Raw genomic sequence first — 11,408 nt, 5'->3', positions numbered from 1 at the left:
GTGAATTTTAGGCTCATTTCCAGCAGAAACCAACCTAGATCAACTAAGGTAAAATGATGTATACACCAAGAGGCCAGACTGTGAGCACAGGGCGTGAGCTAACATTATATGTCACCAAGTCATATTTGTCATTTTTAGGAGACAACTGGTCTTGGATAAGTATTTCTGTTTTTCAAAAACATAACACCACGGGCATTTTACAAGAGAGGAGGGTACCCGCGTGTACATGATCCCAGCATGGCTTGAGTACAAGTAGTTCTATGTGTATTAACAATTTTACAAGCTCATATGACCCACTGACGAGATTGCCGACTGAACTGCAACAGAGAGGTTGTCTTGTCCATACAACGTGAAGGTGAACAACGTTTTTTTTTTTTTTTTAACACCAAAATATTCAAAAGCAGCAGTTAAAATTGCAGTTAAAAACAGAACACTTCATGTTCAATGCAAATGAAAGATCAGTGTTGTTCTGTTTCTTACAAAAGGGCAAATATTGATTAAGGCATAGAAATAGGCCAGGATTTCGAGGCCAACCTACAGTTCTCGAAATCCCAATAATGGATATAGTGGAAGTCCAAAGTTTATAGTATGACAATGGACATTCCATTTCAACTGAGCAATCAACTAAGTGGAAATCATTTCTCCAGTGGGTGAACTCAAAACACCCATATACAATGTCTACTCTTAAACACACGCAGACTTGCATTTCGTGTCCGGAGTCTGTGGGTCCATGTAGTAGTACAACAAAAAGTGGGCAGTCAAGTACGAGGCAACAGCCACCCTTACGGGTTCCTCAGTTGGCAGCACAGAGCTTTAGTTTGGGGTCTATTACATAGAAGTCAACCTAAAATGAAGCCATGTCTCGGTAAAACGCTACTAGTGTGAAGATCACGCTCTGAACATTTCATTCTGTGCATCTGCTTATCACCCAACCAATCCAACACACATTGTTTACCACTGAACATTTGCCAGAGAGAGCACGTACACTGCTTCCAAGGTCTGCCGCTCGTCCTGTCTGTTGAGACAAAACTCCCATTTGTTAGAAGGTGAACATTAGAACATATCCTGAACCAAGAGTTGAGCACGGGAAGTGTAGCCCATTCAGCAAGATCAAAATCTTTCTTAGTTCTACTAAATGACCTGCCACATTGTTTTTATATTAAGATTCTGTTGTACTAAGTATGTACTACTCCAGAAAACCACACGTAGTTTAGTTGTTGGCATGCATAGGATTCTTTTTTAGATTTTATACAGTTTGGTGAAATCTCCAGTATTTCTTAAAAACTAACAGCAGTTCCCAAGAACCCCAAGAATCTAGATTGTTTTAATAGAACATGGGGCAAATAATGTTGTTCTGTGTACTCATTGGCCCCCACCGGCACCCCAATATTTTTCTACTCTGCTCTATCCCGCCTCCCCTAGCAGTTGCATTGTATTCATTGATACACATCTGCTTTATCTTTGTCCAGTGTGTGTGTGTAGCTTCCTTTACTGTCTCGTTGCCAGCCATTTATAAACAATGCTTATTCCTATTAAGCTGTTTCACACACACAATTTGTCCACGTTATACAATATTTGAATGCCATTTTACTTTGACTGACCTTTTGATTACATTTTTTGGAGATTGTTTACATGTAATGTTAAGATTCCTTCTAAAAATACCTATTGGTGCTTCACCACAGGTGGTTCTGTATCCCCCAGAAAGCTACCACGCCTTCTATTCATTGTCTTTGCAGCCACGTTTTAGATTTTGAGGTCTCATAGTTTGTATGAATCTGTTAGTTGGCACATAATCTGTCACCAATTTCATTATTCATTTCTTGTTTGCTGACTGTCACTTTTTCCTCTCCGTTCTTGGCTCCTGGCGGCATTAGGTGGACATCCTTTAAGATAAAGAACATGGCACACCTATTGGTCTACCGCAGTGGGCACACTCTGCTATGGTTGAGTTGGCCATGACGGTGGGTGGATGCAGCTTTGTTGAGGTTTCTCTTGGTCACTTGCATCTCACAGCTACTCGGACAACATCTTTTGATGCTTTGGTCATTGTTCTTCCATCGGACTATGCCCCAGTTAATCACTTCAGTTTAAGAATTTGACACCCTTAAGCGACACCTAACACCTTACAAGGTACCATAAGTAAATTTGGCAAATTCTAATTAGAGCCTAACAAAGCTGATGACAAATAAAAAATCAAATCGCTGTTTTGGCCACTTAAATCTGTCATATGGCCGGCTCCCAGTATTTGACCTATTGTGCTCTAATATATCACGCACAAAACTGTGTGTTTTGTATGAATTCGTTTGCAAAATTTTATTTAAAAAATATCACTCGACACATTGTTCATAATCCGGCAGCAATCCTTCATTTTATTGATGTGTAGAAATTGCAAAGTATAAACTGGATTGGGCATTTCCAAACAATAGTACAATGTACTTTCTCATACGGTAATACTTGTGAGTATCCAGAAATCCTGCCAGAAAAGTAAGTTTCGGTGGCTCAACCATCCCAGATAAATAGCGCTGTACTCGAGCAGTAACCTTGTCCAGTGATGCCCACCCACCTTCCACTGGGATATGAGCAAGAAGTCCTTTTCTTTCATGATGCACTCTGGCATTTTCATCAACTCTGCCATTTACGAGGCCGGATTGCAGATCATCCTAACATGCACTGGGCACGTGGCACACACATAATGCGCTACTATCCTCTGCAATATTGCAGACAGTAAAGCAACATTCCAAAATCTTTTTTGATTTATTTCTTGTTAATAAGTAATGGACTGGGATGGGCCATCAACTGCACATACTTTTTAAAAAAGTTAAAAAAAAATAATTATTCTCTTTATACAGATGCTGTTTCTTGAATTGTTTGTTCCACTGCACAGTAAGACAAGACATTCCATCCGAATTCTTCACAGGGATAAGAGGCAACGCCTGTTTACTTTTATCAAGTGGTGGCCATTGATCTGCTCAGGAAGGGCAGGGTGTTTTATGCTTTTGGATGTAATTTGACATACATTTTGAGGGCAAACAAGTAATTTTGTTGGGCGCAAACACCACATTTAACATGATTGATTGATTTTTATATTTGTATTGTGCACATCCACATGGAGCCAAGCAAAGAATTGCATCTGGGCGCAGATGGTATAGTAGTAACAACCAAGAAGCCAGATTAATCAAGCACAGTTAGTCAAAAAGATACGTTTTCCACGTTTTCCTGAATTCAAAGAGGGATTCAGTTTTCCGAAGATCATGAGGCAGGGAGTTCCAGGCTCGGGGACCTGCGCAGGAAAAACGTCTCATCGCCCCAGGACACAGATCTTGATGGTAGGACCACCAGAAGGTGTTGTCCTGAGGACCGTAGACAGCGATTCGGGTGGTAAAATGACATTTTTGAAGAAAGATATCTATGGGCAGTCCCTTGGAGACATTTAAAAATTAGACCGAGGGTCTTGAACAGAACCCTTTGTTGCATCGGTAGCCAGTGAAGGTGTCTCCGAAAGGGAGAGATAGGCTGGCCTTTTTCACTGCCCAGGCTTTTGCCTAACGTCTGCATTTTGAGCAACCTGCAGACATTGGATTTGACCTTTTGGGATTCCCATTAATAGGGCATTGCAATAGTCTAATTTGGAATTTACCTGCAGGTTACGGCTTAAACTTGCTTGCAAAATACATCCAAGGTTCTTTACCTTGGCTCAGAATGAAGTTGAAACCTCAAAGAGTGCTGGACAGGACAGATGCTGTGAGATCTTAGCCAGTTTTGTCTTAGGTCCAAATAGTATAATCTCAGTTTTATGTGGGTTTAGTTGGAGCTTATTAGCCACCATCCAGCACTTCATTTTACTAGCACAAGCTAGCACTCTGTCCATTGCTTTCGACAGGTTCTTTTAGCCAAACATAGATCTGTGTGTCATCGACATAGGAATGATATTGCAAGTCGAATTCCTAATAAATATCCAGCAAGGGGTGAATATAAATGTTAAATAGCAGAGAAGACAGCCTGGAGCCCTGAGGCACACCACATTTAACTGATAACAAAATCGGAAATAAATGTCCCTAGTTTGACTTCGACTGGTCTGGAAAGATGTAAACCATTGTAGTGACTTATTGGATACCAGAGCCACTGTGGAGAGTCTTGCAATAAGAATCTCAAAATCAATTGTGTCGAAGGCTGCTGACAGGTCCAGCATGACAGGCATGCTAAGATCACCCTCATCTGCAGCCTTCCGAATATCGTCCCAAATGGACACAAGTGCCATCTCAGTCCCATGTCCTGAATCCTGATTGGTGCAAATCCAACATCCCCTGATCTTCCAGGAAATCCTGCAACTGCACCGAAACAATTTTTTCCAGGATTTTGGATGGTCATGATAAGCCAGCAATGGGACGGTAGTTAGCAAATTCCATGTGGTCCAATATGTTTTTCTTTAAAAAGAGTAAGATATGACTTTTTCAGTTCCATTGGAAAACACTTCCGGGTTAAGAAAACATTTATAACAGATAGAAGAAGCCCACTTGGAGCAGACATCTGCCTTTTGGCTAAGTAAGCAGGGATGGGGTTGTAGTTCTGGTTGGCAGGCTTTAACCTAGACAGGACCAAGTTCACAGGTCTGAAAGTAAACTTGGGACAGGTCTGATCTTCCTTAACAGTCAATTTTGTTTGGCACAACTATTGGTATGGTGGGGCACTGAAGATCAATTTTATTCCTGATCTGATCAATTTTATGTGAAAAAAGGTATTCAATTGATTTGCCAGGGACAAAGTGGGTGTGAGATATGGAATTGTACATGATGGAAATGCTTATTTTCTTTACATTTGTAACTAGAGTTAGAGTATTTGGTCTATTCTGAGCAAGATCAATCTGTTTTTGGAAGCACAAGGCTTTAGACAAAACAGTACTCCCCTTATAGGCATTCAATGCTATTTTTGCCTCTAGAAGATTTACAGGAGACCTGGATTTTAACCATAGCTTTTCCTTTCGATGAAAGTCTTTCTTGAACATTCTCAATGCTTCATTGAGTAATTGCGCACTTGTAATAGTATCGATTTTTTTTTTACTGAGTTCCAATTGAGCATTAACAGCTCTGGTTTTTCCATTTTGCATCTGTCCCATTGGAATAACATGACTGAACTTTATAGCAGGGTGTGCCTTTAAAGGCCATAGCATTAAGCCCTGCGTAGGAGTTGTAGATATATCACTGCATGTCAGAATCCTGCTAATTTATCCAATTACGTTCCAAGTTCCTTTGTTATTGCCAACAAGATGTCATTGTTTCAAAACATTCTTGGGTACTCTCCACTTTCTTTAAACTTATGTTAACATTACCTTGGTAATTCTGTAATGCCTAGCAGCTCTGTCGTGATTATTGAATTCACTTAATTTGAACCCAGTAATATCATGCCTTTGGAAAGTACAGCCTAAAATCAGTTCTGGGACAATAATGGTCCTGTTACTTTTCACAGTGCTAAATGTTACCTCTTTCTTTCTGGTACCTCTTTCCTTCTGGTTGTGAGTAACGGTGGCACACCCTTGCAATGCTATATTTCGACTTCCACGTGTAAACAGTGTTATCATGAAAGATTCAAATAGTGCCATCAAGTGCAATTACTTGTATTAATCCAATCAAATGAAATTCTCTTCCTAGTTTTTTTTACTTTTGGCTATTAGGCGGCACTTAAGTGATAACTGCAGGCCAACACTATTGAATTGGAGTACTGCTAGGGTGGAGAGGAGGAGGCGCACACACAGCTTATGGGCGATGTTTGGTTATTTACCCGCCCATTGAATGCCCAGGGATATGGCCATTCCCACCCACTACATGGTCCTCCTCACCCAAAACACATCCTGCTGGAATTTCTTTGAACCAGCTTGATCTGACAGTAACATGAACTTTGATCTACCAGTGTTATTTCTAAGCAGTCCGTAGATATTTAATGGTTTAATTGCATCTGTAAATGCACCACAGGTGAAATAAAATGAGTCTTAACCAAGTGTGCATTCAGCCTGTTAAAAATAAGCATTGAAAACGACAACAGTTTTGACTTGTGTTGTATATGTATTTATCATTTGCCAGGGACTGCCCTCATATGCCCAGTTAATCACACCATCTTTCAGTTGTTGTCCTTTTATTCCAGGTGGTATCATTAGGAGAGTGGCTTGCAAATGCCAGTCCCATGCCTACAGAAAAGCTAAGACCATTGGCTTTACCAATGCTTGTACATATTTCTTAAATAGCCATGTTTTAGGTGTTTCCTTTAAAGACAATGAAAGACGGTTCATTCTGGATGTGATCTGGGTGGGGGCTCTATAGAGTCTAAGCAGTGACACTACGCTGGAGCCTCCTGCTCGTTTGAGATGGAGATTGAAGCAAGGTGTCTGTAGGGCCAGTTTAGAGGAGGAACAGACAAGGTGTCATAGGCTTTGGTGAAATATGTGGGATCAGGTAAGAAGGGGCATTCTTGTGCAGGCAACGGTGTGTGATGGTCAATGTTTTGAATTAAATTCTTGCTTTTATGGGAAGCAAGTGAGTCTCCTGTCTTTATGTTGAAATTTGCGCCGAGAGTTTTAGTCCCAGGGCTAATCTCAGGGCCGTATTTTGCAGGAGTTGCAGTTTTGCAAGGTTTTTAGCCGAGGTACCTGAAAACAGCACGTTGCAGTTATCAAGCTTTCTTGCAATAATAGCTTGGGCGGCTGTCAGTTTTGGAGTGCGATTAATGACTAATGTCCTACTGAGGGAAATGAGTTTGGTGGTGTAGGCAGTAGTAGAGGCAAGAGCACTGATGTGGCGGGACATATTGAGCTCTGCATCGAGGTAAACGCCAGGGTCTTTACATGTTTGAACACCTGGATGGTATTACAATTGATGGAAGAGTAACCAAGGTCCAAGGCACTTAAGCGACATTCCGAGCCTACGATAAGGAGCTCAGTCTTCTCATCGTTAAGGCATAAATTGTGGGTAGCCATCCAGTTCGGGATAATACTGTTGGTGTGGTGGATTGTTGCAACGTCTTGGACATAGTCTCCTGATAACGGGAGTAAGACTTGCATATCTTCTGCAAAATTGGTGCATGGAATGTCCAGGGCATCAAGGTGGTAAAAGAGCGGCTAGTCCAAGTGTTTTATAGATCAGGCAAAATGCAAGATTCCTGGGGACACAACAGGGAACCTAGATAGGGTCGGCAGTGGCATTGTTTATGAAGACCCTCAAAGTGCGTTCACACAGGAATAGTTTGATCCATTGGGATGCTGCTGTGAAAAGTGGAAGTTGGTAAGGAGGTGTTGGTAAAGGATGTCATGATGAACAAGACCAAAGGCCGCGGATAGGTCAAGGAGGAGCAGGATGGCAATATTTCCTGAGTCTCAGATGTTGTCAAGTTGGATTTTGAGATCCAAGAGCACTGTTTGTTCTCTGTTTAGGTCTGAAACCTGATTGTATGGCGCAAAGGAGCTGGTGTTGCTGTGGATTTGGGAGTAGGCAGTGCGGTCTAGGATTTAGAGGAGGAAGGGTACAGTGGTAATGGGTCGGTAGTTCGAGGAGAGGGCAGGGTCAATGAGGGTTTCGTGACGAGAAGTTAGACCCAGGCAGTTCTGAGGCAGGTGGGGACATTGTTCGATTAAGGAGGCATTCAAAAAGTCGGTGATCGCAGGTGCTAGTGTGACTGCACAGAGTTTGAGGATGTGTGCAGGCAATACATTGCCTTTACAATTAGACATTCTGAGGTGTAGGATAGTGGTGGATACAAATTCTGGGGTGACAGGGGAGAAGTGGAAAATGGGTGTTAGGGTTGCAGGCCTGGTGGGGGGCAAGGGAGGGTGGTTTAGCAACGAGCAGGTGTTTCTTTGCATCAATTTGTGGGGTTTTTAGGGAGTCAATCCGATTGGAAAGTGCGGTTTGAATGTTAGTGCATCAGGATTTGTCAATGTGCTCTAGGGAAGGTGTGGGAGAGGGGTTTCTTGAGAATGGAGAATAGTTCTTTTTGAGGTGGAGCTGGCCTCAGAGATTCTGGTATTGAACGAGTTAGCTTTGGCTAGAATGAGGGAGGTTTTGTAGGTTGTGGAAGCAGTGAGGTAAGCAGCGAAGTTAGTTGGTAAGAGGGATTGCGTCCAGGTGTGCTCCAGGGCACGCGTGCGTTGACGAAGTGAGATAAGTTAATCTGAGAACCATTTGTTGGGTCTTCCACCTACCTTGGGGGTAATAGGTTTCAGCATAGTGCGCCTGTCCATGGTGTGAGCGAGGGCTGAGAGAATCAGGGAGGCATGGGCATCATTGGCAGGGAGATGGGGTCCATGTTTAATGAGGGTGAGTGAGGGGCTGGTTTCGGTGAGCATGCTGGTATTGCGGCTGAAGGTAGATCGGGTAGTGACAGAGTTGGGTTGCTGATGAGTTAGAGAAAACTCAAACTCGATGAGGGAGTGCTCAGACTAGGGCAGAGGCAAGATGTTCGTGATGTTAACAGGTGTGTTAAGTGCAAGGATCCATGCCACAGTCGTCCTTTGGAGTGGGTAGGTGAGTGGACAAGTTGGGAGAACTGCATCTTTTTCAGAGAGACGGTGAGGTCATTAGCCTTGGTGTCAGGGGCATCATTAAATCCAACGTTGAAGTCCCGTAGGACAAGCAATTTAGTAGCCGGTTTGATGAAGGGGTAAAGAAACAAGGGGATGTCCAGTTCTGGATTTTTCTGGTGGTTGAGTTGGCAGTAGATAAGAAGATTGATGGTGGTCTTAGGGTTCAGATGAAGTTTGGTCAGGGGGGTGGGAATCTCTCAATGCCAGAGAGGATTTAGCGATGAGGGCAACACCCCCTCCTATTTTTCTATTCTATCCGATCTGAGGCTGAAGTAGTTTAGGGGCATAGCAAGTGTAAGGGGAGGGTCCAGTGGCACTGTGAAGCCAGGTTTCTGCAATCGGCAGGAAGTCAAGGTTACTGTTGTCAAGAAGGTTGTGGATGTTGGTGGAGTGGGCGCACAGCAATCGGGCATTGATCAGCGCTCCATTGGGGTGCTTGCATGTTTCCTTCAGTATGAGGCGGGAGCAGGGGAGGTGTGGGGGATATGAGCGGGAGTAGGGTAGGAGGGAAGGGGGTGAAATACAAGAAGAGATGCCACTACAACTCTCTGCCCATTCTGGGCCCAGTGAGAACCAGTGCAGAGGGATTTCACGGGGGAGGTTTAGAGCATAGTTTGTTAAGCCTTGTGGTGCCTTGGCAAGGCTGTAAGGATGAGTGGTTGGTGGTCTGAAGATCAGAAGGTGAGGGTGGCACAGTGGTCGAGCAGAGGGCCGTTACTGGGGCAGCTTTCAGTGAACGCTTTGTAGACAGTCGAGGTGTAGAAGGGGGGCAGGGCTCACTTAGGGCAATGGCACAGGGTGACTCTGGACGGGTCATCTTTGTACTGACAAGATGCTGACAAGAGAGGTAGGGGGAGTGGGCAGCTCAAGACAGTGGTGTAGGGTGACTCAATAGTAAGACTGATGGTGGTCGTTGTAGAGGCATCATTATGCAAGCTAGATTGGTTGCAATGCAGAGGGCAGTAGGAGGGGCAATATTGTTATGACATAAGGCTGGCAGAAATGGAGGAGGAGGAGGGGCATGGTGACTCTCAGGGCACTGGCGCAAGCCGGTTCAGCTGTGGGGCAGGGGGCAGTTGCAGGGGCAACATTGCTCTGCCCTAAGGCTGCCAGAAATGGAGTCAGAGGAGGGGCAGGGTGACTCTCAGGGCAGTGGAAAAGGCCGGTTCACCTGTGGGGCAAGGGGCAGTTGCAGGGGCAACATTGTTCTGGCCTAAGGCTGGCAGACATGGAGTAGGAGGAGGGTTGGGGCAACAAAGTGCAATGGCAATAAGTACTTGCATAGTGGGACGGGAGATAGATGCTGGGGAGAGTGGGCAGGCGTGAAGTAGGCAGGAGTGGCTCTGATGCAGGCTGGCCGGGGGGTTGGGAGGGGTGGGCGGGTGGGGTGGACAAAGATGTGACTGCAGGGGCACTGATGTGCGGGCGGGATGCCACAGGCTGTGTGATGAGAGGAGGGCATGGGTGGATATGGGCAATAGCTTACTGCAGCACTGATGAGTGCCAGGGGCCCCTGGAAGTCCATTAGTTTGCTGGCATGGGACAGGGTATGCGGGAGTAGGAGGATGGCAGTGAGGAATATTGGTATAGCCTATCACGGGGGAGGGAGGAGGATGTTGCGTGGTGCCGTGATGGCGAGGTGCGGGCATGGCTATGGGCCATAGGAATTGGTTCAGGAGTGTGGGCAGAGTAAGAGGAGGGAAGAAAAAGGCATTTTGTGGGATGTCCAAAGAGAGGCAGCTAGACATGCATTTTATGATAGAGCATACAGTGAGTAGCATTTCAGGCGGTATGGTATGGCAATGCGGGAGAAGGGGCTACCGCGTGGGAAGTCAAGGGGGTGGGGGAGATGTTTTATGGTACCGTAATGGCGGTGAGTGGGCATGCTTGTGTCCCGTAGGCGTATGGGGAGCCGATAGTGAGTAGCGAGTATCGGACACAGTAATCAGGTGCAGGGTGCGATATGAGGACACAAGTATGAGATATTTGGCGGCAGATAGAATGAAACAATCGTGCGGGTAGGCAAACATCGTAGGCCCATGCATGTTGGTGGCTGGTTTGGGTATTGGCAATGCTGGATTACAGGGGAGAGCAATCCCTCTTTTTAAAAAGAAATAGCAAGGCTATTATAGTTAATTTGTGTTTTCTTACAGGGAGGGTGGTGGAGCAGCTGTGAAGAGCCAAAGTCAGAGGGAGTGGTAGTTGTGAGGGCTGGTATCACAACGTCGGTGTTTGTAGTGCTAGCCTGTTAGTCTGCATGTTGCCTGCATTGTGCTGCCTGCCTATTGAGAACTAAGGTACCATTGGAAAGAAATGGACCAAGTGGAAGTCCCAATCCCGAGACAAGTGGGGGCACCTAAGGGGGGTGTAGAGTTTTCAGTGCCAGAGTTGCAGGCGAGGTTCACACAATTGTGTGTATGTGAGACGCGTACTGGGTTGGCACTTTAGAGTGAAATAACCTCACAGAAGACATGAAGGCCAGATTAGAGCTGAGGAGTGATTGCGGACCACTTTGCAGTTCTGCCACTGCTAGGTTAGGTCAGGACACCATCGGGACCACCCTCAGAAGGATGTCAGACCATGCAATACACTTCAGAGCAAGGCAGCTAGCCTAGCCCACAGGCCAATGGGTCAGAACCATTGTGTCCAAGTCAAAATGGAGAGCTTTCCACATCTTAAATACGGGTCTACCATAATTAGTCTCGAAGGGTGGTGCGTCAGTGGAATGTGTCTTGCAAATTCTCTGCATCAGTAATTCAGAATTTTTTCAAAAGCAAATACTAGGAAAGGTGTCTCCAATTTGTGGCTAGCAAAGTCGCCCCCCACCTTGGGTAAACTGAAG

This window comes from Ambystoma mexicanum, chromosome 4q, assembly GCF_040938575.1.
Source record: "Ambystoma mexicanum isolate Mex_15411 chromosome 4q, UKY_AmexF1_1, whole genome shotgun sequence".
Lineage (NCBI taxonomy): Eukaryota > Metazoa > Chordata > Amphibia > Caudata > Ambystomatidae > Ambystoma > Ambystoma mexicanum.
This window is presented reverse-complemented; position numbering follows the sequence as displayed.